The 27,711-nt window shown below is 46.2% G+C and overlaps 1 long non-coding RNA gene across 1 annotated transcript in view; it reads right to left on the bottom strand.

Annotated features, from left to right (window-relative positions):
- Positions 1-5,626, bottom strand: part of LOC142768934 (uncharacterized) — an 87,527-nt gene extending 81,901 nt beyond the window's left edge. The window contains exon 1 of the long non-coding RNA XR_012885555.1: positions 5,291-5,626. This is a non-coding gene — a long non-coding RNA (uncharacterized LOC142768934). The remainder of the gene's footprint in view (positions 1-5,290) is intronic.
- Between the last annotated feature and the right edge of the window lie 22,085 nt (positions 5,627-27,711).

Genomic DNA, 27,711 nt, shown 5'->3' with positions numbered 1-27,711 from the left:
AGAACTTCTCGAACAGCCACTGCCTCAAGGGGTGTTTGGAGTTGTAAGTGTGTGCATGCAATTCCTTGATTCACTATGATGGCAACACCTCCGGATGATGTCATAGCATCAACACGGTGCTTTCGGAAAATAACGTATTTACGAAGAAAATTTGTGTGTTTTGAATTAAGGTGTGTTCCTTGTACACACAGCACTTTTGGTGAGTGTCCGTGTAAGAGTTCTTGGATGTCGTCAAGGTTTCTGAGAAGGCCCCTGACGTTCCATTGTATAATTTGAGTGTTCATGGTGAATGTAAAATAGTGCTGTGTGTACGAAAAGCGAGTGGCTGTTTAGACAGGGAGTTTGAGTTCACTTAACAGGGCCGTCACCAGGCCCTGTTATCGGCTTTTTTTGTTTTCTTGGCGCGCTCCAAGGAGCCACGCCGCTCTTTCGGCACCAAGGGTACCGACGTATCCAATTGCCTGCACTGGATGCCCGCACGTGCGGGCTGCTAGTTCGAATTTCGGGCCTCACCTGGTGAGGTGAGGCCTTGAGACCCGAGGACTCTGGAGTCTCCGGTCTCTGTTTGGGAGTAGGCGGTGTAGCCTGGGCTACAACCGCCTTGGGGGCAGGTGCCACAACCTCCGGCTCGGTATGCGCGGGCCGAAGGAGTGGCAAGGGCTGGTGCGGCGGTGCCCCCTGACGCGCCGTATCAGCGTATGTAGCTCCATAGAATGGAGCGACTCTTCGCCGTGCTTCCTTAAATGTAATGTTCTCCTTCACCTTCAACGTAATTATTTCTTTTTCTTTTTTCCAGTATGTGCAGGAGAGTGAATATGCGGCATGGTTTCCTTCGCAGTTTACACAGTGTGGCGGTTGTTTGCAGTTCTCAGACACGTGGCCTATGACTCCACATTGTGCACAAGTCTGGCGACCACGACAGGTTTTAGAGCCATGGCCATACCTCTGGCATTGCAAGCAACGACGAGGGTTTGGTATGTACGGCCTGATAGATGTTTTCGTGTACCCTATTTGAATGGAATATGGTAGTTTACTGGATGCAAACGTGAGTATTAAGTGTTTCGTTGGTATTTCCTTATTATCTCTTCTGATAATAATTCTCTGTACATTATTAACGTTTTGGCTCTTCCACCCTTCCAAAAGTTCAGTTTCGGTCAAGTCAAGTAAGTCTGCGTCAGATACCACTCCGCGAGTGGTGTTCATAGATCTGTGCGGTGTTACGGTGATCGGTACGTCACCAAACGTTGAGAGGCTGTCTAGCTTTACAAACTGTGTTTTGTCCCGAATTTCTAGAAGAAGGTCTCCGCTTGCCATTTTGGTTACTTTGTATCCAGCCCCGAGAGTTTCAGTAAGACACCTTGCAACTACGAAAGGAGATACGGTCCTGGCTTGCTTCCTGGTTTTTTCGCAGTGAATGACGTGAAAGTGGGGAAAAGTGTCTGTTGGCTGGTTGAAGAAATTTATGTCGTCGGTGCGTACCCGCTTTAGGCCGGTACGATCAGACAGAAGAGGGAATGCTCCATGCATGCCGGTCTTATTTTTGTTCAGCAGCGTTGGCGGCCAGCCACCACGGAGCCCAACAAGGGGACGCTGCAAGTTTGCAGGTGCTAAAAGCTTGCAGACGTCAGCCGTACAACACTGCCATAGCCCAATGCGCCTAGACCAAGGTAGGCTATTTGCACAGGGTTAACCCTTGCCGCCAGGAAAAATGGAAGTAAACAGAAGAGAGTAGAAGACAGGACAGATAGATAGTGAGTGATAAAGACGAACATGTAGGCAGAGAGAGATAGGAAAAGGCGACTGCCGATTTCCCCTGGGTGGGTCAGCCCAGGGGTGCCGTCTACGTGAAGCCGGGGCCAAAGGGGTGTGTTGCCTCTGCCGGGGGGCATTAAAGGTCCAATCACCCAGCGTCAGCTCAACCCCCAGGATCCCCTTTTCCCCGGACACGGCAAAGCCACGCACGGCTAGGCGTGGGAGGGAGTCAAAACACCCCCATTAGCTCGGGTCCATGGTGTCGCTACACACCAAACGCCTACTTGCGCAGGCGCCCCTGCGGGGCACCTGGGTTCTTTAACGTGCACCCAAATCTGAGCACACGGGCCTACAACATTTCCGCCTCCATCGGAAATGCAGCCGCCGCAGCCGGGATTTGATCTCGCGACTTCAGGGTCAGCTTCCGAGTACCTTAGCCATTATATACCATCGCGGTGAGGCAGCAACTCTTTAATAGAAAGGCTGTTCATCTACCTGGCGCTATACTGCAAGGGGTATTATCAAGGTAGCTACAAGTCTGCTTTTCGATCAGACAACAATAATCTACGAGCACAAGGGCTTCATGAAGAGGAAGATTGTAACACCCTTCGTTGTCCAGAGGAATCGGCTGGATTACATCAATGAGACACCCCTGCATGGGTTTGCGACAGGGAGACAGATTGATTGATTGATTGATTTGTTGATTGATTGATTGATCGATTGATCGATCGATTGATTGATTGATTGATTAATTGATATGTGGAGTTGTACGTCCCAAAACCACCATATGATTATGAGAGACGCTATAGAGAAGGATTTGGGAAATTGACCACCTGCGTTTCTTTAAAGTGCACCCAAATCAGATCACACGGGCCTACAGCATTTTTGCCTCCATCGAAAATGCAGCCGCCGCAGCCAGGATTCAATCACGTAACCTGCGGGTCAGCAGCCATGCACCTTAGCCACTAGATCACCGTGGCAGGACAGTAGGGAGACAGCACCTTTCTAGAACGTCAGTTGACGTTGGTATGTTGAGCGAAAGGTTTTGAGTCCTTGGGCGACTCGTTGGGTTCGATAAGATTGCATGATGGTATAAATGATTTTCCTCAATAAAATGTTTCAATTGCTATTAGCGCGTCGTTTGTGTCATTTTCCTTGTAGACCGTATTTTCGCGGCCGTATATTTCACATAAATTTTTCTTGACCAATTCTACAACCATCTTTTATATTTGTCTCTTTTCATTGTTGCCGTCCAGCAAAGTAGACTTGCACCGTTGTCTCTATGACGCTGGGCCTCATCTAGTATAACACCCATGTTGTAGGTCCTATATATATATATATATATATATATATATATATATACCCCTTTGTGATTATGGTCAATCTTGTAGAGTGAACGAAAATTTCTAGAAGATATCCATCGATTCCATAGCTTTTATATAAGCTCACATGATTTCTCACATGCAAATACATGCGATTGGTGATGTAGTGTGTATAAGTTTCTGTGGCGTAACACAGCTAGACAGCTAAAGGCAAATTATTCAATTAATCTGGATGGCAATTTACGTGGTCTTGAAATATCTTTAAGCATTAGAATTTAGCAAAGCATTCTTTTACGGTCTTTCGTAATTAACTAAATGGCGAAGAAGCATTTCTGCAGCCTTACTCTCACTAAAGGCCCCAACTCTAAAGAAATAACTAGTCTTTTGAATTACAAAATTAGGCAATTAAAAATAATCAAGTTTGCTACGCGCAAGCAAGCAGAGTTGATCACAAAATTATATTGAACCCTCTACGGTGTGACCACATTGCCGTGTGGTGTCAAGCTCTGCTCCGGCTGATTGACGAGAGTGATACCACGCCTAGAGCACTGCTCTGGCTTCCCCTGCTAGATCAGTGCTCTCGGCACAATATACTGGCCAGTACAGCCAGTGTAGACAGCCGATCCGCTTTGAACTCGCATGGTACGTATTACATGGTGGCTAACTGTACCTCTTAACCGCGGTATTCAATGGCAGCACAGCGCAATTTTAGTCCACTCTTTTCACTCAAAACAGTCCTCTGGTGTGAAGCCATCGTAATTCTATTTTTAGTGCGGCATGATATCAAACACAGCGGGGTTCGAGCGCTGTAGCGTTCAGGTACATTTCAGTTAGCGTGACTGCTTTTAACTGCAAGCGATTTCACTGACTCCTAAAAAAACCGAACCATTCAGTAATGTCAATAAAAGCACGAACATCACATGACAGACTAAAAATATTCGTTCCCAGTGATCAAACTGAGAGCGCGTCGAGGAAGAGAGAAATTCGTCTAATACTTTACGTGCCAAAATTTCCACATCATTACGAGGCACCTGTAGTGGAAGGCCCCAGAGAGTCTGAACATGCGGCATCGTTCAACGCACACTTATCACAGAGCTCACCCTTGTGACATAATATTATCATGCGAGTATTTAATCCAGGGCACGGTAGATTGTATTATCGGCGTGAAGCGTCAATATCTGCGATGCGACGATCCCTCTCGCACTGACTTTCTAGACGCACGTTCGCACAGATAATGCTAAATGCTAACACTGTATGCATCCTACTTAACAGCTAGCAGATGACGCGCGCTTCTGCAACTGTGCATCGTACAGCAAATCTCCCTCACCGGAAGCCTGGGAGAGGTCCTTAAGGAGCCTGAATTTGCATATACAGGCCAAGATGACGGACTGGTCTGCAAATGTTGCGGCCCCTTGGGCCCCAACCTAGCCCCCATCAAACATGGTTTCCCCCCCTTCCCCTCCCCTTTCTGATTAATAAAGTTTATTCCTCCTCCTACAGCAAATCTTGTTACTTCACGGGCATATTAGGCATTTGTCAGATAGCCAACATAGCCGCAATTTTCGAACAAAGAAAAAGTGGCAAGGGTCCACACCAGCCTCCAGAATTACCACAACAATTGAAATGTGACGCCGCAACCGGGATCAAAAATGCGGTTTTCGGTTTAGCAACCATGATCCTAAGCCCCTGCACCATCGTGGCAAGCATAGGGGAATACGTCTTGGGCTAATAGCGCTGTTTCCGACAGAAACTCAGCACGAATCTCGCGAAGGAGCTACTAATCACGCGCTCACCTGGTACGTAAACTTTCTCGGTTCACTATCCTTCATCTTTACATTGAAAACTATGTGGGGTCTAGTAAACGCAGTCAAATTACAGGACTTCACTGAGAATTGTCCCGGTACCTTCATGGCAGCGATGCCCGATTCACCTTATTGTCTTAATTATTAGGCAGTGTCTCGTCATGGCAATATAGTTTTGCTTTCTCTTCAGTGGTAAGGGTAATTATTTATCAGAAGCAATGATGTTTTCCTAAGTGCCTTCTAAAAAAACTTTATAACTCCCACTTTTTCAGCACAAGAAAAATACATTCCTGTGAACCCTGACGCGAGCATTGCTATTCACTGTTTTTTACTAACCGCGCAAGTGGCTGCGCCTACTCTAATACTAAGTGAAAACTGGTAGAGTAGTGAAGAGAAAATTCAAATAATACATACAAAAATCCTTGCATTCGTTCGCAGAACGTCATTTCTTCCTGCACAGAGTGATCAATTCCCGGTTAGGGCCAGGCGCATCGTCCATTCGGTCACCGCCGTCGCACGAAGGCCGCTGAAACCAACATTCATCCGTTGTTTTAACTCACTTTCACTTTCAGTAAACGTATTCACTCAAGATTTAAGGCTTCTCGGACACAGGGCGCACAAGTAGCGTCAAAAGTGGCTCAATGAAATCTGGATAACACACAAAAAGGCACAACACGCAAACATTTGAGAGGGGGCGTATAGCATCAGACCAACGTTATTACGCCCGCGATTGTCTGCAGCAGCGCGCACGCCGCGTTCCACCGTATCTCACAGATTGTAAAAGCATAATTTCCGATCCCCATCACATGTGCCTAAGCGTCATGTGTGACGTCATACTACTTCCAAAAATTGAGGAACAACGAAGGTATCCGTTTGACGTTGCGTAAGTATGGCTATTTTTGCCTGTACCAAAAATTGACCCGTGGTTTCCGGTAGCATTTGTATACGCAATGTCACTACGTTGTTTTCCCTCTTTTGCCACCATCACGACTGCCAGAAACAGAGTCAACAGTGACGTGCATATCTGCTAATGACGTCGGACGTGATGTTTTTTCCGCTGGTCACATTGCCATCTCTCATTTGATGGTGACCGGAACTTCAGCTATTACGATCTTTAGTCCATGGAGACGTGCGTCCGCGTCGTGTTCTTTCTACGAGATGTGCAAACACAAGCACTTACCATTTGAAATATCCAACTTCTCTGTTCTAGTGTATTATTTATTTATTTTATTCATTTAGAAGTACTCTCAACCCTCTATTGAGAGTCAATACAGAAAAGGTACGACACACTGTACAATGTAGGCACATAACTATTCGATCATTCCAGCGACTATAGGCGGCGCGACGGTAGGTCAAAATGGTGGACGAGATGGTGCTGAGGTGCGCGACTCAGGCTGCAAAGCTCATCAGGCCCTCTAGTTTCACTGCGGAGTACACCTTCTCTCACTAAAGAGATGCATAAATGTTTATACGATAACGAATCGGCGCTTATGAATACCGCGAGACCGAACTGCATCGCAGACTTATCACCGTGTGTCAGGTTCGGAGGAAAACCGCATGGTGCCACCTGCGTCGCTGGAATGAATGAATACATCTCGCAATGATATAACAGGTATACATACATACAAAAACAATCTCTGCGACGTGTAAACGAAAACACCCACCTGAATTTCCAATGCAACAGAACAATCGCACAAACCTAATAGAAATTACGTAATTGTAACATAAATAAATATAGAAATTTATTAACACCATCCGCCTTGACTATATTACTCGGTAATCCCTTCCATTATAATATTACGTAATGTATTACGTAATAATATCTAATTACAGGTAACCAGGAAGTCAAATCACATTGGTGGTTCATGTACCACAGTTTCGCCACGTCGGTCCCGTGAAGAGCTCACTTTGTTGGTTTTGCGTTGGTATTACGTTTATTGTAAGCGCGCACCCATTGGTAGTCAGCAATCTGGGCGTCCACATCTTCGTAGTCTGTACTACGAAAACATGGGTGGATCGTGTTGCTGAAGTGTGCCAGGTTGGAAGCAGGTATAGGTGCAAGATCTGGAGTGCCCTGAGATCAGTCATCCGAATCAGTCATCGCACAAGGTCATTGCACTGTCCAGCTACGAAGTTCCGGCAACTGCAGAGTGAGGGGCCAATAATCGTATAGAATATTTAACAGCGCAATGGGCTACATACTGACAGAGAAAGAACATATATCGCTGAACTCACAACTGAATTCATTCGCAAAAACGCCAGGCCTGCGTGGAAGGTGCAGCACAGTCACAGCGAAAGCTAGAAGAGCGGCCTTTCAGAGCCTTTTTAAAACCCTCATTGTGTATCTACTGCAAGTACACTTGCTTGATAGCAACTAAGGCATTAATAATAAAATTTTGGGGTAGTAGGCCAGCATTTGTAATGCTATTATTCGTCATTTTTCTGAGAAGGGTGGCATCCGCTAAACACTTGCAAGCAATTTTGCGCCAATTCCTAATGCAGTAGGTGACGGCGGTGAGGAATTATGGCTGAAGTTGGTATGCGCTACAGTTAATAGAGAAACAAAAACAAGCTTTTTTGATGGGATGGAGCATTGTATGACCCACTCATTACGCTATTCACATTGTGCAACGACTGCTTGTTCTTTCGCTGTTTTGAAACGCTTTAGAAGTTGTATTACGCGATTGCTTTCCCGGCATCAAGCCTGCCTAAGGCACGTTGTCCAACAAGTCCCTGGGAACAATCGTCGATAATGACTTATCATAACGATCAACGTACAGCCGCGGCCACGTCGGTGTAGAGCACGCGAGCCGTCGGTTTTTGCTCTGTGGCACGAAGCCTTGAGGGAGTATCGGGCTCTGACGCGGTCAGCCTGACAACTAGACCACGCATGCTCCTGATAACCTCTTCAGAGCCCGAAAGTGCCTCAAACTTTCGCGCCACCGGGCGAAAAGCGGCAGCTTGCGTGCTCCACGCAGGCTTTATTGATTGATTGATTGATTGATTGATTGATTGATTGATTGATTGATTGATTGATTTGGGGGATTTAGCGCCCTGAAACGACCATAAAATTATGAGACACGCCGTAGTGAAGAGGTCCGGAAATTTCGACCACCTGGGGTTCTTTAACGTGCACCCAAATCTGAGTACACGGATCTACATCTACACAGACTTGACCGCGGCTACACGCGAGAAAGCCATAGCATACATACCACATGACCAAGTGTGACAGCAGTCATATTAGTCGGCTGTCAGCGTCACTGCCTGATGGAGATGAATTCTGCTCATTGTTCTCTTGTGGGCATGCGAGAGGTTTTCGTTTGATGCGTACTAATTTTTCGCGTTCCCGAATTATTCTTTCAGCTGTGAATAAGAATAATATTATTTGGCATTTTACGTCCCAGAACCACAATGGGATTGTGAGAGATGCCGTATATATAGTAGGCGGCCCCGGAAATTATGACCTTCTGGTGATCTTTATCGTACGCCTCATCCTTAGGCTGTTAGACCAGTCCTTGTATTCTCATCTTGGTGTTTTGTTAGTTTGTGCGTTACCCAAGAATGAGCTTAGCCATCGATATGTTGTGTGGTTGCTTGACATGGCGATGAAATACGCAAAGGTTAAGATCAGCTTGGCTAAGTCAACATCAACATTTTCACGATGTGGTGCGATAACGGCAGATGAGAGATGGTGCAGCATAGGAATCGTGGCTGAGAAGATGGCGACAGTTTGGCTGCCAACGATGAGACTCCTGATTGGGCTAACTTGTACCCAGGAAGTCAGGGTCAGGGTGCAAGCCATTTAGGTTGTACTCCAATAGCGGCGATGACTGTCTTCACTACAATCAAAATCACGAACTATCAGCTACAGTTCGTCTTTCTCGTGTTTATTTCACACAAATTGTCGCATTAAATGAGCACCCAAGTGCTCCGCGCAGCAGACAATACCTGCTCTCATGGGGTGACAATATCTTTGCAAATCTCAACGGCGGCGAAGTGTTCAGATTGTTGAACTTGCGGAACGTCTATTATCCGCTTTCCCTCTTTTAGGACTTCAAGAGGCTAGTCATTTTGAGCACACACAAGGGACTTAACTGTTTAACTGGCTGGCGTTTGGAGTGTCGTCAGCGCCAGCAGTTTTCCATCGGTGCATGAGGCCGGATGCTTAGGAATCCCGGCGTGCAAGTATATCTGATTGACATAAGTGTATCGGAAAAGAGAAACGACTGCAAGATTCTGCAGCAAGTGGTACAGTGCCTGAGGGAACACCACCTGCCCCTACGCCATGAGAGATGCAATTTCAGGCACTTTCATGGACACTGCATTCACAAAAACGGCTAACGCCCGAAAACGACAACATCACGGCATTACTGAACGCCCCAAGCCCACCTTGGAGAGAGACCTAAAAGCCTTCTTAGGTGTGTTAAATTACTGCGGCAAGTTTTTGCACAATTTGTCGACTTTACTAGCACCCTTATATGAATTGTTGGCAAAAGGCATAAAATGGGTCTGGGGCACACAAGCAGGCACTGTTTTCGAAGCAGCCAAGCAGGCAGTAAAGAATGCAAATCTTTTGGTTTATTTTGGCCCAAGCAAGCACATTCGCCTGAGTGCGACGCGTCAGCAGTACACTCTTAAAAATACCACGTTTATTGTCATGCTAAGCGGTAAATTTAAGCGTTATGCAATATATATATATATATACATTGAGTCATCCACGACTCATATATCAGCCGTAGATGACGTTTAAAGGGCCACGTGTCTAAAAGTAAGCGTGCCGATTCTCGAGGCCAGCATGAGGGCAAGTATGCGTGCCGTGCACGTTAGAGAACAGTGTTGTCGCATCTAATAGCAGGAAATGAATATCATCGCATTAAGGTCACGAATAATAACAAAAGCCGTGAAAAGTTATTCCATGTAGTAAAAGAAGGTCCTCGCCCTTGTATTTCATGTGACTAGGTTCAGAGACTGTCTGCATGACACCTATATACTTCGAACTGGTAATCAACCACAAACCTTTAACGGGACTGTTCAGTCCAGACAAGGAAATTCGGGCTATAAACGCTGCCCGGATTCAACATTATACGCCCTGCTGTTGTGAGATATCAGTACAGCCTAACCTATTGTAAGGTCTCCTAAAACGTGAACGCAGGTGCCTTCAGCAGAATTCCTTCTCCTCGGTTGGAGGCCGACAACCAAAAAGACGATGCTCTCGCGTATGCATTAAACGCTCAGGCTGTGAATGCGGCATTATAACCCTCCACCGTGCTATGTTATAGCACATGCGAAAGTGGATCCTGCAGGGCTAGCAGCAGTATCAGACAGAGACCGAGGAGCGATTCCGGCGATTCTTCCAGAAAAAGTGTGAGTTGACTGTGAATAAGGACCTCATTCATTGGGGGACACAAAATTTTCGTGCCATAAGCTGTCGCTGGAAGTCTTTTGGGGCTTCTACATGAAACATCCAGAATATGCAGAGCAATGAAAACCCCTTCACGGAACATTTTTTTATATCCAGGGCTGGATAGCGACATTGAATAGATGTACGCAAATGTGAGACGTGTGTTCAAGCTAGTCTGATGCCTCCTGCGCAGACGCTGGCGCCAAGGCGAGAAACGGGCCGGAAATGGACAGGAAATCAACAACGCAGGCCCCGTCGAAGCACATATGCTGCTGGTGGTCGTAGACGCTGAAACCAAGTGGCTGGAGGCCATATTATTGCAGAGTACGACATCGGAAGCCACCGTGGAAGTGTCAAGATCCAAGCTGATGTACCGCCGCTGTTTCGCCGGTGCAACAGGCTACGGCAGCCGCCTGAAATATTGAACTGGTAAAAAGGGTATTTGTGATACGTCATGCAAGCGTGTCGCCGATCATGGCACGATGACATCTCCTAGCACACAAAACCGAGACACGCATAATAAAACATTGTACTTGCTTGGTTATTGAACTGTCCACGCGCTACATAACAGTGTAACACTGCAGAAACATGAACATACATAGTATCGGCTCGTCACAGATGCCGTAGTAACCTAGTTGTTACTGAGCTGTCACGCTTCAACTGTTTCTGACTTTAAATGAGATGTCTCAGCTGTTTTAGTATTGCCGGTCACATTGATTCGATTAAACCCTGCTTTTTTAAGGAGAGGTGAATTTATAACTTTTACATAAATAACCTTTGGCGCTTCTGATGGCAAAACATGGAGTATCTAATGTATCCGGTCACCTGACTGCCGATTGCTGTACGTGGTCGGCGTATTCTTGGTTAGTAAATAAATATTGCTCGTTTCTTTGAAATAAAAGATATGACACCACAAAAATCTGCATATATAGGACTGCGTTAGAAGTATGCAATAAATTGGTGCTGCCTTTGTTCGTCGTACTAATCCCATGCTCATCAGTGCACCTTGAGCAACTTCAGTGGGCTCTTACAACCATGCAAATCGTTATCAGGTCATTAACAGATTGAAGCGACATAGTTTTCCTATACCCATATGTCGTCTCAGAAATGACACGCGCTGTTACTGGGCACGACCGTGCATATACGCGGTGATGTTTTCGGTTACTTGCTTAGGCTCATGTATCGGGAGAAGACTGACACCGGGACAAGCCACGCATGACACAGGCGCATCAAACCTTGGGTGCATGGTGCACATGATGCCGTACAAACGCAAGAAAGGTGTATAACACCGCATGATACTACTGTAACAGCTTGTTATTTGCAAAAATATTTGGAAAGCTCAAAACAGATAGTGCATAAAGCCACATGATACTATTGTAACAGCTTGTTATTTACAAAAATAGTGGAAAAGCTCAAAACAAAGATAGTTAAGAATGCCTCCAAAGACTTCTGCGAAAGCCGAACGACAGCAGTTTTCACAAATCGCAAGAGGAGCTATCGCTATTACTACGAATTCTCGCGGTTTTTGTAGGAACATTACGTCGTTCTATAGAGGCTTTTTGATCGAGAAATACTGCTTAAAAAATAGATGTTGTTTTGGGGAGTACGAAGTGCAGCTGCAAATCAGTTTACTTTGACGCACTACAAAAGGGTGATCTTTTTGTCGCGCCGTATGAAACTGGGTTGACGAAAGCTTCTAGGTTCTTGCGCAAAAATTCTCGCGTTCTTTCTATGTTCTTGCACCATTTCGTAAGTCCTCATTCTGATGTACCAGCAGGCCCAAGCTGCTGCTGTTTTTTGCGAAAGATGATATATGATCAGGTATTTCGAATTATACTACACCAGCACGTAACGCAACACACATTTGCCGCTAAAACACACACAACAAAAAAAGACAGGACCATGAACAGGACAAAATGGGCGGCACTTCCAACATATTTATTTCTGGCTTGAAACGGAGACTAGTCCATGCAACAATGGATGCGCAGAATTACACATGCAAACCAAACGGCGCAACCAGCTTGCAAAGAATCTGATCATTGAACTTTGCATCTGTCGAGGTGTCGCTAACGCATGTGCCATCAAACTTTCTGATGTGGGAAGCTTGAATTATTAATCATTTTGATCTTTCTATCCTGATTGATTGATTGATATGTGGGGTTTAACGTTGATTGATTGATATGTAGGGTTTAACGTCCCCAAACCATTATATGGTTATGAGAGACGCCGTAGTGGAGGCCTCCGGAAATTTCGACCACCTGGGGATCTTTAACGTGCACCCAAATCCGAGTACACGGGCCTACAAAATTTCCGCCTCCATCGGAAATGCAGCCGCCGCAGTCGGGATTCGAACCCGCGACGTCCGCGTCAGCAGCCGAGTACCTTAGCCACTAGACCACCGTGGCGGGGCCTTCCTCTCCTCCATGCGAAAAGTAATATTTGTTGATATTTAATGTTCCAATGTCACGATATGATTATAAGGGAGGCCTTAGCGAGGCGCTCTGGCCATTTCGGCCACCTACAGTGTTGTTTGACGTGCACCTATATTTGGGCGCATGGGCTTCAAGCAGTCACATTCGTAACAAATGTGGCCTCCGCTCCCGGAATTTTATCCCTCTACCTTCGGCTGAGCAGTAGAGCTTCGTAACTGCAATATAACCATGGGGTCAGCGAGAACCGACCCGGGGAACAAGTTCTCTTTAAACAATTATTGTTTCTACTGTATTAGTTCATACACGAAGGCTACAATATGCGTGCAGTCCAGGCAATGTGCTTTGCGTGTTTTTACGAGGACATATGACACGTTTTTTCATACAGCCACTGCTACAAGAAGACACAAACCAACAGAAGGCCTATCATACAATCGCAGCACTCCTAAATAAGTTTTTAAACTAAAAATGACTTAGATAAGGAAGCGCGCTACCACGACTGGAAATATCGAAATGCGATGGTAACCCTCTCGCGAGGGCAGGCAGGGTGGGCTCGCTCCGTGTTTTTGGCGGAAATATATCGGGACCGCTCGCGATGGGAGCTTCTGTTATTTGTCAAGACATAAGAGCTCTGGCGGGACAGTACCAGCTGGCCAGGTTATATAATATACAACGCACAGCTATATTTGTTGAGTTATTTGACACAAGAAAAAACAAATAAAGGCTTTTGGAGGCGCATTAGGTAATGCGTATACATAAATCTATGACGTACGAAACTGTAACATAATGTGGACGCAGAATTTCTTCGTGTCGTCCTCGTGAAAGTGGGAACAACAGCAACGGTGTCACGTGGTGGCCGTTACTTGATGAACGGAGGCCAATATAAGGTCTTGCGAAATGGGAAAGTGAGGTAAATCATACGATGGGATATATGAGGACATATTACTTTTATCTTTGACAAGAATCCTATGTTAGATTTCGTAGTTACGTGGAAGTTGTTACGACACTGCAGCCCACCTGGGTGATATGAATCCACGTGGTAAAGTCAGTGTTGCCTCATTCATTTTGCTAGCTTTACAGGTTGGAGCTAAGAACAACAACAGCTGGTCGCATTCTCAGTCATAAGACTATATGTTGTCTTTGGATTTTTTATAGGCCAGTCGATTTTTCGACCTCCCGATTCAAGGACGGTGTCACTTCTCTTCTTGATCTTTTTTCTTATTCGCGTTAAGAGTCACGGGATCAAAAACATCATCTACACTAAAAAAATGAATACTCACAGATTTCTTTATAAATTCACCCACGACGACTGGAAGGCGTAAGCCATTTCCTCTCTTTAAGTTCATAAGTTGAGCCTGCTCTGCCACCCTCCGACAGCTGTCTGCTCCTCCCCTGTTTTACCACGAAAGTTTTTTTAAGTATTTCCGTCACGGATATGACATTTAAAATGAACACTAGCAGATTACGATGAAAAAATAAAAAGAAATAATTTCATTGTGAGGCGTAGAACCAGTGGCCTCTCGTTCCTCAGAGCACGATGCAAGCCGCCAAAAAAATGCCCCCACCTCCCCTAAGGAAATCATGAGGAAAAGCGAATGCATTTTTTTGCGCCGAGAGAGGGTATCGTTGCCGTCAGACATCCGCCTTCACCGACTTCTGCCATCACTTCGAAAGGCGCCAAGCCAGCGAACGGTCGAGAGTGAGGAGCGAGTGGACGGGAGAGTGGGGCGCCAGCGTTCTTGGCTCGGCTTTGGTGTTTCGCAGTGGCGTCTTCAGCACGCATTTTCGAATTTTCTTGAGAGGCACCGTGCCAGCGAGCGGTCGAGAGTGAAGCGCGAGTGGACGGGAAAGAGGGCCGCAAAGAGAAGAGAGAGCAAACAGCGAGAAATGGAGCGGCGAAGCACTGCACCAACCCTCTCCTACACTCTCTTGCACCACATGGTTCGGTTGCTAGGGGTGAGCAATAGCGAACGCGCCCGCAGCAGTGGCTATGAGAGAGGAAGTGAGAGCGGAGAGACCACCGCGGACAACGCCGGATGCCTGAAATAGCCCAACTAATAAACGCATTTGCATTTAAATAAACTTGAACCCAAAACGCACGCTAATGGTGAGCCATTTATATACTCCATATACCTTTTGCGGTTTTAAAAGCTCAGAAACTTAAGCGAATTTTATTCAACAATCACGAGATAAGCCGAAGGGCGGGTGTTGGGCGACGTGCTACAAAGGTCATCGCGTTGTGCCACCCGCGTGTTGCTATGCATGCGCAGCTCCAGATGGCATGGTCACAGTGTGTATTGATGTTCTCTGGCGTGGTCACACTTTCGCACGTGCGCTTATCTCAGTGTTCGGGCGCTTCGTACCGCTTGTGCCTTACCCGCAAGTTTGCTTTGAAGAAAGAGTGGTTAAGAAGAGCACGAAAGCCACGTTGCTTGCTGCCGCGGCCGCGTTTAAGAAAGAAGCACGCTGTTCACACACATAGAATTGTGACAGATGTTCGCACTGATCCTGGTATACTTCTGTGTTCGTTTTCTGCGTATTTACTTCTGTTTGCGCAGCGTCCCTTAACTGTAGAGCAGCGACACCTGTTAGTCCGCGTTCGTCTTGTATAGGCTCATTTCTAGAGTGTTTTTTTGCTTTAGGTGCACGCAGCAAGCTTCTAACTGGCAGCCGTTCTTCGCGTGACATTGCAGTTTGTTGCTGTAGCAGTCATTCCTGCGGTCGTGTGACGGAACAATGCACAATAAGCGACCAAATACCCCTGTGAAGACACGTTTCATTTTCGTGTTACACCGATTCCTGAAATGAGGGATCAGCCACGCTTCTTTTGCATAGCAACGTGATCGGTCCGCCCTTGTGTAAGCGTTAATCCTCGATGAGTGCTCCATCACGTGACGTCATAGTGACGTCATGGTAAAGTAATACTGACATCACAAAATTGAGTAATCTCGGACGTCACGATGGCGTCATATGATACGTTATGACGTGATGGTTATTTTTTTTGTATGACTCGTATTGGCACCGCTGAGGTTAACTGTCAATTATTGCATTTATGCATGTTTTTTGTTCTAGTATTTGTTAAGCGTTTGATGTATTTAATCATTTATTTCTGTTATATAAATGGTCATACCTGTTTATTCATTGAATTATTAGAGAGGCGCCAAACTGTTCAATTACACTTTGTAATATTCTTTGTCAATTGCTTATTGTGTGCCACCTTATGTATTATACAAGGAAATAAAATATATAAACTCCCAAGTTTACTATAATTAGCGCAAAAGGAATTCGTGGTATTTCGGAATAAGTCTATATGTTGGCTTTTATTTTTCTTTGTGTTATGAATGTGTCATAAATTCGTACATTTCAGGGCCCCGCAAAAGTTCAAAATTTTCAAAGCGAATCCAATAACTTGGATTGGAAAATAATCTCTCGAGGAAATCGAATAATTCAAGAAATATTGTACTCAACAACTAAAGCATTGCAATTTTCTCTTATGTTTTGGCCTATCGGGCCTCGGCCGAATATGCAAATATTGGAGTGAATATTTCGACGAAAATTGCGTATTCCAACAGGTGAAGTGTTATAAATGTTACTAATTTATCATTTTAAAGTGAAACATTGTTAATACGTACAAGATCTGTTGTGCTGTAGTTCAATGTTACTGCACACAGCCGTTCAGTGCAAATCTATGCTAATGTTACGATCCCCGCAATTGGTTATCTTGTACTTTCGTCATCATCATCATCATCATCATCATCATCAGCCTGACTACGTCCACTGCAGGACAAAGGCCTCTCCCATGTTCTGCCAGTTAACCCGGTCCTGTGCTTGCCGCTGCCAGTTTATACCCGCAAACTTCTCAATCTCATCTGCCCACCTAACCTTCTGTCTCCCCCTAACCCGCTTGCCTTCTCTGAGAATTCAGTTGGTTACCCTTAACGACCAGCGGTTATCCTGTCTACGCGCTACATGCCCGGCCCATATCCATTTTTTTTCTTGATTTCAGCTATGATATCTTTAATCCCCGTTTGTTACCTAATCCACTCTGCTCTCTTCTTGTCTTTTAAGGTTACACCTACCATTTTTCTTTCTATTGCTCGTTGCGTCATCCTCAATTTAAGCTGAACCCTCTTTGTAAGTCTCCTGGTTTCTGCTCTGTAGCTAAGTACCGGCAAGATACAGCTGTTATATACCTTCCTCTTGAGGGATAGTGGCAATCTACCTGTCATAACTTGAGAGTGCTCGCCAAATGTGCTCCACCCCATTCTTATTCTTCTAGTTACTTCAATCTCGTGGTTCGGCTCTGCGGTTATGACCTGCCCTAAATAGACACAGTCTTTTACAACTTGAAGTGCACTATTACCTATCTCGAAGCGCTGCTCTTTTCCGAGGTTGTTGTACATTACTTTCGTTTCCTGCAGATTCATTTTAAGACCCACCTTTCTGCTCTCCTTGTCTAACTCCGTCATCATGAGTTGCAATTCGTCCCCTGAGTTACTCAGCAATGCAATGTCATCGGCGAAGCGCAGGTTACTAAGGTACTCTCCATTAACTCTTATCCCACAGTTCCCATTCTAGGCTTCCGAAAACCTCCTGTAAGAACGCGGTAAATAGCATTGGGGAGATTGTGTCCCCCTGCCTTACACCCTTCTTGATCGGTGTTCTGTTACTTTCTTTATGAAGCACTATGGTAGCAATTGATCCCCTGTGGATTTCTTCTAGGATGTTTATATATACTTCATCGACGCCCTGATTCCGCAGTGTCTGCATGACGGCTGATATTTCTACTGAATCAAACGCCTTCTCGTAATCTATGAAGGCTATGTATAGTGGTTGGTTATATTCTGAGCCTTTCACTATTGCCTGATTGATAGTATGAATGTGGTCGATTGTTGAGTAGCCTGTTCGAAATCCTGCTTCTTCCTTTGGTTGATTGAATTCTAATGTTTTCTTTACTCTGTTAGCAATTACCCTTCTAAATAGCTTGTACACTCCAGAGAGCAAGCTAATCGGCCTGTAATTCTTCAAGTCTTTGTCATCTCCTTTCTGATGTATTAAGATGATGTTAGCATTCTTCGAAGAATCTGGTACTCTTCCCGTCCGGAGACACCTCGTAAACAGGGTGGCTGGTTTTTCTAACACAATCTGTCCTCCATCTTTCAGCAGATCTGATGTTAACTGGTCCTCATTAGCAGCTCTGCCTCTTTGCATGCTCTCCAAAGCGTTTCTGACTTCTTCTATCATTACTGGTGGGGTTTCATCTGGGTTACTGCTAGTTCTTATAATATTAAAGTCGTGGTTGTCCCGGCTACTGTACAGATCTCTGTAAATCTCCACCGCTATCTCAACTATCCTATCCACATTGGTAGTTATTTTGCTTTTTTTGTCCCTTAGTGCATACATCCGCCTTTTGCCTATCCCAAGTTTCCTCTTCACTGCTTTGACGCTTCCTCCGTTTTTCAGAGCGTGCTCAATTCTCTCCATGTTATACCTTCTTACATTGCATACTTTACGTCTATTAATCAACTTCGAAAGCTCTGCCAGTTCTATCTTGTCTGTTGTACTTGATACTATCATGATTTGATGCTTCTTAATGAGATTCTTCGTTTCCTGGGAAAGCTTGCCAGTGTCCTGTCTAACTACCCTGCCTCCAACTTCCATTGCACACTCCGTAATGATATTCGTCAGCTTATCATTCATCGTATCTATGCTAAGGTTGGTTTCCTCACTAAGATCCGAGTACCTGTTCTGAAGCGAGACTCTGAATTCCTGTACTTTCCCTCTCAGTGCTAGCTCATTGATTGGCTTCTTGCGTATCAGTTTTTGTCGTTCCTTCCTCAAGTCTAGGCGAATTCGAGACCGTACCATTCTATGGTCACTGCATCGTACCTTGCCAACCACTTCCACATCCTGCACGATGCCTGGGTGTGCACTCATTATAAAGTCTATTTCGTTCTTATTTTCACCATTAGGGCTTCTCCACGTCCACTTGCGGTTTCCTCGTTTTCAGTAGAAGGTATTCAAAATCCGTAAATTATTCCGTTCTGCAAATTCTACTAGTAGCTCTCCTCTGGCGTTTCTAGTACCGATGCCATAATCTCCTACTGCCTGGTCTCCAGCCTGCTTCTTCCCTACCTTTGCATTAAAGTCTCCCATCCGTATTGTATACTGTGTTTTTACGTTACTCGTTGCCGATTCCACGTCTTCATAGAAGCTTTCAAATGAAGCGTCATCATGGCTGGATGTAGGCACGTAAGCCTGTAGCACCTTCATCTTGTATCTCTTATTCAGTTTAATTATAATACCTACCACCCTTTCATAATTGCTATAGTATTCCTCTAAGTTGCCAGCTATGTTTCTGTGAATTAGGAACCCCACTCCCAGTTCTCTTCTGTCAGCCAATCCCCGATAGAGAAGGACGTGCCCATTCTGTAGCACCATATAGGCCTCATCTGTCCCCCTAACCTCACTGAGCCCTATTATATCCCATTTAACACCCTCTAGCTCCTCGACTGTACACCTAGACTTCCCTCACTACATCAGGTTCTAGCGTTAAAGGTTGCCAGGTTCAGGTTTCAATGGCGGCCTGTCCGGATCTAGAGATTCTTAGCACCCTCTGCAGCGTTGCAGATCTGACCGCCGCCGTGGTCAGTTGCTTCACAGCTTCTGGGGACTGTGGGCCATGAGTTATTTGACGTATGCATGTGGGAGGTAGGGGCCAGATACAGCCCCAGAGTGGCCAATCTTTCTCGGGTGAGGGAGTGCGTTCCCGGCGGTGGTTACCGGTGAGGCCGCACCCCAGGCCTCGTAATGCAGTTCCATCTCCACGCGGATTTTTTTATTCGGTTGGGCCGTGCACGGCACCGAGATTTGAACCATGGACCTTTTGCATGCGAGTGGATGCTCTAGCCACTACGCCATCGCTGCTCGACAAGTGTAGCGGACTTAATCGTCTGCGGCTTCCCTGCTCGGCCATCCTGTTTCTCCACTGTGCGCTGCACGGCGTTAGCGCTAAGGCTAGAGCCTCGAGGCACATGCTCTGGCTCCCTCGTCAGTGAATACTGCTCCTGTGTAATGCCCTGTCTTGAACAGCTGATCTCTCTCTTATTACCCTCATTTAGATCGCGCAGTGTCTTTTGCCGGTGATGACGACTCATAATCAGCGGGACAGAGCAATACCGACATACTCGTATTCACCTGATCGGTCACTGCGCATCGTAGTTTTAGAGGCTGAGCAGCGCTTCCTGACGACGTTGGAAGAGTCAGAGGTACGTGCAGCAGACGTGCAGTAACACCATGCCCAAGAGAGAGATAGAGAGAGAGAAGGAATGTAGGAAAAGTAGGGAGGTTAACTAGACTATGCGTCCAGTTTGCTAGCCTACACATGGGGAGGGGGAGGGGGGAGCAAAAGAGATAGAGAAGAATAGACACATGTCGCATCACACACACAATGCCGTGTTTCACAGGCGGTCCCTCAATGAAGTTGCTGACAAGTATCTCAGGAGGGCTCGGGTGGCTTTCTGTGCTGATGTGCTGCGCGACCAGGCTCCTAAGATCTTTGCTTCATTAAATGGCCGGTCATCGAGTCTATTCAAGGCACACTGGAGAGTCCGGCGATCTTCATCAAATTGGGCACAGTGGCACAAGAGATGTTCAATAGTCTCTATACAGTTGCAGCTTTCACACATGGATGAATCCGCCATGCCAATGCGATGGCTGAATGACTTAGTAAACGCTACCCCAGTCCACAGCCGGCAAAGCATTGTAGCGTCACGTCGACAAATCTTGGATGGCAGTTGTTTCTGACGTAATGACTAAAGATTCGTAGGGTGATGATTGGAGTTAAGTGGAGAATTCCAGTGCGCAAGCGTGGCATTATGCGCGATCTGACGAAGTTCTTTAGCTGCGTCTACTCTTGACAAGGGTATTAACAATGTGGGCGCTCCATCGTGGGCACATCCGGCAGCGTCGTCGGCGAGGTGGTTGCCACTGATGCCACAGTGGCCCGGCAACCATTGTAAAACAATGTCATGCCCTTGATCAGCAGCGCGATGACAAATTTCATTAGTACGATACACCATATGGAGGTAGTTTCCACGTCGTAGACTTCGCACGCATGAAATGGCTGCCTTGGAGTCGCAGAAAATGGCCCATCTACTAGGGGATTCTTGCGTAACAAACGCCACAGCGGCTTGAAGAGCGGCGAGCTCGGATCCCGTAGATGTCGTGACGTGTGATGTCTTGAATTTGACGGTGATTGATCGAGATGGTATGATAAAGGCACCTGTCGAACTTCCCGAGACCGAACCGTCCGTGTAAACATGAATTCGGTTAGCATACGACAAATGCAAATGGTCCAGTGAGATCTGCTTGAGGGCTGCAGATGACAAGCTTGCCTTTTTAGATATCTCCGGCAATTCAAGGTGCACAGTCGGTCTTTTCATGCACCACTCTGGAGATAGTGGTATGGTTGCGGGCGAGAATCTCCACGAGTTGTAATTCTGGTTAGCCGCAACAACTTCGGAAAACGCTTCTTTTGGTCTTTCTAGTGGCAAGCTAACAAGGTGGTGGTTAGGCACTCTGGATATGTGACGGATATGTGTCCGGAGTGTGTCGACAGTTATATATGTCGTGATCGAATGGTCTTTAGCAATACCAATTGTTGCTAACGTATTAGCGCACCGAGGTAGCCCCAAGCATGTGCGGAGGACTTGGCCTTGAATGCTTTGCAGGACCCCCTGATGCTAGTTTTTCCGGCGTTGGAAAGCACGGGCGTGCTATTCCGCAAATATCCCAAGAATAGCGCTCTGTACAGCTGAAGCATAGATGACACTGATGTGCCCCACGTTTTACCAGCGAGAAATCTCATCACGTGTGTGATAGAGCTGAGCTTCTTCTTCAAGTGCGAGATGTGAGCACTCCACGAGACATCTCTGTCGATAATGATGCCCAGGAATCAGTGACGTCTCGTATACGAAAGGTTCACGTTGTCGATAGAAACAGGATAACAGATCATGGGCTTGCGGGTAAAAGGGACTAACGCACACTTCTCGGTGGAAATTGTGAGGCTTCGAGCATGGAGGTACGTCGACGTTGTTTTCGCTGCTTTCTGGAGCCGTGTGCGTAACTGGAGTCGTGTCACTGCTGAAGCCCAGATACATATATATCATCAGCGTATGTAGAGATATTGACTGATCGAGGTAGGCTTTGTACAAGGCCAATGATCGTGAGGTTAAACAGCGTAGGGCTCAGAACCCCGCCTTGTGGTACGCCACGAGCGGTGTAATGATCAACGGTGCGGCCTTCCGCAGTGAGCACGAAGAAGGATCTCCTCTGTAGGTAGCTCAAAATCCATCGAAACATTTCTCCACCGACTTCAATGTTCGCCAAGGCATCTAGAATGGCATTGTGCGTTACGTTGTCATATGCACCTTTCACATCGAGGAACATTGCAACCGATATGCTCTTGAGGTAATTCTGTTGTTGCACAGAGGTTACGAGGTCGATGACATTATCAATAGAAAAGCGGCCTCTTCGAAAACCAGCCATGGCCTCTGCGTATATATTATAGCGTTCAAGGTACCACTCGAGGCGTGTCAGAACCATTCTTTCCATTATTTTCCCCACGCAGCTGGATAGCGCAATGGGTCGATATGATGCCAGATCAAGCGGCGACTTTCCAGATTTGAGTATTGGTACCAAGCAGCTGGATTTTCACCTTTCTGGAACGACGCCATCGTTCCATGACTGGTTGTAGCATTTTAGTAGCTGGTCTCGGCCGCGTCTTCCGAAATGGCATAAAGCAGCGTATGTAATACCGTCCGCCCCAGGTGACGATGAATGTCTGCAGGTGGCTAGAGCTGCATCCAGTTCCTCGAGTGAGAAAAGCATATTCAGGTCAGAAACTCGTGCTACGGGAACATCCCCGAGAACTTCGTCATTCATGGTAACCACATTGCCCGCAATCCTCACGCAGAAATATTCAGCAACGTCAACCTGCAGGCAGCCTTGGTGGAGAGCCAATGTGCTGAATGAACGTTGTTGTGGAGTCGAGCCAAGGCCACGCACCGTCCTCCATATAGGAGACATAGGCTTGCGAGGATCGAGTGATTCACAAAATTTCTTCCGCCGTTGGTCCTCCAGCTTGTCCATTCGACGTTGGAATTTCCTTTGTAGACGTCGAGCGTCTCTGAGGTCATGAATCGAATTAGTGCGGCTTTACCGCCTCTCCGTCCGCCTACGAATCATTCGTAGTCGTTCCAGTTCTATGTCAAATTCTGTACGCTTTGATGTGTATTTAAAGGCGCACGTAAACTCTTCCATCACATTTTTCATTAGCTCCGCGATGCCGCACGCGATATCATCACATACCTCTTCCACCTTTGCCTTGTACATTGTCCAATTAACTCTTCTGTTAGTTGATGAGGAGGAAGTTGCAAAATCTTGTGACCTTAAGACTCGTTGGAATAGGATCACTGCCGTGAGTCTCAATATCAGTGAACCATCGCACTTGTTGGGCGAATTGACGTGACACCAATGCAAGATCCAAGCAACTGCTCTATCTCGAACCACGCAACTACGTTGGACTGCCGTCATTTATAACGTTAAGTTCGTGGCGTGAGGCGAATTCAGCAGGTCTCCGGCCTCTGTATTCGATCTTTGTGCTTCCCCAAAGCAAGTGATGAGCATTAAAATCACCAATAACAATCCAAGGTCCAGGTGTAGCGGTCAAGATGTCATGTAGTCTTTCACCATCGAACTGACCAGATGGTGAAATGTATGCGCCGATAAGTGTAAAGGCTACTTTCTTTTTTGCAACGCGGAGGCATACGTATTGATTTCCGTTATGGTTGCACCCAATGTGGAATGTAGGTTAAATCTGTGCGGATATACATATAGTTACTTTGCTGGGCTCACCACAAGTCGATGAAGTGAAGGCTTCGTAGCCAGAAAGCTTTATCGCTTTTGACAAATTTGGTTCACATATTACTAATATAGGAAATCCGTTGCGGAAAACGTAATGTCGAAAACATGAGATCCGTGATTTAAGTCATCTGGCATTCCACTGTAAAACTGTCGCATTACGTACTTCGTCTCGGAATGAAGGCAGTGAAAGAGCCATTTTGTCTATGCGAAGTTGGCAAGCACTGGACTCAGGGCATCTAATACTTGCACTGCGCATCGTGCTGTAGGCGTGTTCGTGTTGCCTATAAGCGTGCGAACGGCATTGATGAGAGACCCAATCATTGTCGAAATTTCTCGGTCACGCTCTGTCGCCTCATCTTGGCGAGATGCAGAAAGTGGTGCTACCGGTGCACGTTCCAGTTTTTCTGCAGGGGTTATCCTTGGAAGTGATGGCCATGCTTCTTCCAGAGTCTCCTTTTCAGGGGCAGCATTCTCAGCGCACGTGTTCCTTCTGTCCAGCTGTGGTGGTGAAGCAGATTCAACAAAAGGAGGCTTTGCAGAAGACGTAATGCTGTGGGCAGGCTTTCTAGATGAACGTCGGCGACGAGAACGGTGTCGCCTGATGACAGCAATCGCTCCTCGGTGAGTCGAACGGTTCCTCACCATTTTCTTCAAAACTGAAATCTCCTGCCTTATTTTCGGACACTCTTTTGATGTGGCGTCGTGGGGCCCTTGGCAATTCGGGCATTTATAGGAATTAGCTTTACAGTTGTCGTCAGAGTGTGGTGCACCACAACGAGAACATGTTGTAGGATTTCCACAGACGGCGCTCACATGACCAAATTTCTGACATTTTCGGCACTGAAGCGGCTTAGGGACAAATGGCCGCACACCATGTCGGAAATGACCCTCTTAACATGTGTCGGTAGGCAATCACTCTTAAAGTCTATCTTCACACATCTCGACTTTCCTAGACGGCACACCTGTAGTATTTGGGGCCCATCATTAGCAGGTTTAATAAGAATCGGCAGATCTTCGTTCGAGATTGTCACATCGATGTCATATGAGACGCCTGTAGTTGCCTGATTTCCTAGCGGAAGGATAGTGTGAACATTCATGCCGCCAAGAACGGTAACTTTGCTCAGTGAGTCTAATGCTGACGCTTGAGCAACGTCCACTGCTACAACATTTTTTCGGGGATTCACTCTGATAGCCTCAGTACTGTTCGGCCCCAGTGCCTTGAGCTCTGAAGATACAGCTTGCCTGTTCAGTAGTCTCATGTTGATGGATGGTTGCGTAGGCAAGAATAGGACGGTGTACCTCAGCGGGCTTTGCGGGGCCCTCCCAGCAGATGCGTCCATGGATGCCCTGAGCATCCTCCGCTTTGCTTTCTGGCTCATGACAGTCACGTATTCGTCGTCGGAGCTGTCGACGCTCTCGGCAGTGTCAATGAGGGTAGCCTCGCTGTCACTGGGAAGGCAGTTTCGCTTACTTGAGGCTGCCGGCGCTGTCGCCAGCCACTCAGGTGGGCGTGAAGATGAGTCCACTCCCATCGCCACCGAAAAGAGAACTACGTTCCCCGTATAACTCCGAAAATTAGTGAAAAGTCTGAAGATGAACGGCAAACACTCAGCTACAGCAACACTTCGTTTTCTTCCTCCCCCCACCTGCCAAAAGCGTCAGTTAGCCTTATTGTGTCACTGCTCTCGCGCAAAATCTCAGCGGATACCTCATTCGCCCATATCACCGTTATATCCGCACCTGAATCAGCTCGTGCGAAACAGGGTTTGTCCTCCACGAAAATGTCAAGACGCGGGTCTCTCATGAGTGAGTTTTTTATGACGGCACGGTGTCGCGACGATGTAGCTTGGCTCTAAAATGATCGCATATTCTAGGAAGCCACGCACAAAACTTCGGCTTTATTAGTGGCAGTTTCACATGGCAGCTCGCAATCTTTTTGAAAGTTGCCTCGTTTTCCGCAGCGAAAACACGCTCCTGAATTAGGGCGGAAATTAGCCCTAGCAAAGTGCTTGGGTCGCGCTCGGCAACTTTGATTCCTTGTCGCAGTAACACGATAACTCCACTGCGCAACTCCCTGCCTGCTGCTGTCGAGGCTGTCTTCAAAATTAGCAGCTAACTCGGCAATATCCTTGGGCTTCAACCAGCCCTTTATTTAGTGCCGAATGACCAATGAGCGGACATCAGTCGGCATTAGCTGCTTCAGCCTGTCAGCTATGAGTAATTTCTGAAGACTTTCGAACGACATACGTAAACATGGTCTTCAGGCGTGCCTTCACTTGGCTCCACGATTCACCCGCTCTTTGTTTGATTTCCAAAAACATTCGACGGTACTCGGTTGGAGTCACGCTCAGCTCCCTTAGCACCCTCGACTTTATATCTAAATACGGCATTACGCCAGCTTCTGCCTGATTGGCAACGAACGTACGCATCTTAGCGGTTAAGAACGGCAACAGAATCGTGCCCAGAATTTCCTCAGGAATGTTCATTGCCGCAAAAAGAGCGTCCACATTCTTAAACTAATCTGGAATCATCGGCTCATTAGTGGTAATGGGTGCTAGGACTGCTTTCAGCTATTTCGCGTACCGTGCTATACTAGAATGCCGGTTCTGTAATCAGTGCCAAATAAGCATGACGCGCGTGATGTTCGTACTCCATTCCAGTCTGTCCGTGGAACTCATGTGACAAGGACTGCTTATTTTTCACCAAATAATATTTTAAAAGTTTGCATATACATGCTGTACTTTCGCTTTGTTTAAAGCGATACGACAAAATAAACGGCAATTATGCTAGCTAATCAATATTCAGATGCTTTGTAAAACCAATAACAATGACGAACACGCCATTCCTCAACGTAGGGGGTCTTTCTCATTTTCCGGCCTGTTGTTACTCCTCTTCATGAGTTCGGGCCTTTTGAGTATATCAAGCAGTTTCTATTTGAGTATAACTTTGTAATGAGTGCACTGTCAAAAGTATTCTCAGTGTGCGACAGTCCAATGACAAGTATTTTCAATCATTTACTTTAAAGGTGCAATGCGATAAGACGTTTCATCTCTTTTCACAACATTTTCACGATTCACACGTTACTAAGCACGGAAACGATAATGTGGATCAAATTAATTCGGAAATCTGTAGAAATAAATGGAATCAGCTAGCGGGGGACATGGTGGGCGAGTGATCACTGACAACGACTTTGTCGGGCAGTGCACATAAGATGGGTTGATGATGATGATGTCATATTCGATTTTCGACTCCATATTCGCAAGCAGTTTTTACTTATTTCGTGCTCTATTCTTCTATCAGAAATTTCAATATTGCCACACACTTGTCATGAAAAAAAGACGTTAGCATTTGTCAATACTCTTAATCTGAACGAATATTTCAACAAAAATTTTGACGAACGTCGAGCGAAAATTTCACATGCGTTCGTATCTGTTCGGCTTACTCGTACACGGCTTCTTTATTTGAATAATTAGATTTCTCTCTTTATTAACTATACTTATTAGCCCCGCCGCGGTGGTCTAGTGGCTAAGGTACTCGGCTGCTGACCCGCAGGTCGCGGGTTTGAATCCCGGCTGCAGCGGCTGCATTGCCGATGGAGGCGGAATCGTTGTAGGCCCGAGTGCTCAGATTTGGGTGCACGTTAAAGAACCCCAGGTGGCCGAAATTTCCGGAGCTCTTCACTACGGCGTCTCTCATAATCGTATGGTGGTTTTGGGACGTTAAACGCCACATATCAATCAATTATTCAATCAACTATACTAATTAAGTTAATGAATGCTGCATGCTACCGGCACAGCTTGTAAATTCAGTTAACCTTCATGTCGCGTGGGTGCCAAAGCGCACCATTTGGTGTCAATACGCTCCCGCTTTAGCAAAACACAAAAGATCTTCCTTGGTGGAATTATAACATTGTAGCGTTTAACGACTGAGTAAGGCCAAGTATTCAGTCACTATAATTTCATGCCTTGTCATGGCTTGTCATTGCCGCAAGCATCTGTGGACGTTGCGTTCAGCCAGTCACTTCACCAGTGATGTCCTTCACTTTGCACGTGTTATCACATCTATAAAAAGCTACCTAC

Source organism: Rhipicephalus microplus, chromosome 1 (genome assembly GCF_043290135.1).
Source record: "Rhipicephalus microplus isolate Deutch F79 chromosome 1, USDA_Rmic, whole genome shotgun sequence".
NCBI lineage: Eukaryota > Metazoa > Arthropoda > Arachnida > Ixodida > Ixodidae > Rhipicephalus > Rhipicephalus microplus.
Note: the sequence above shows the minus strand (reverse complement) of the source record. Positions and strands in the feature narration are given on the sequence as shown.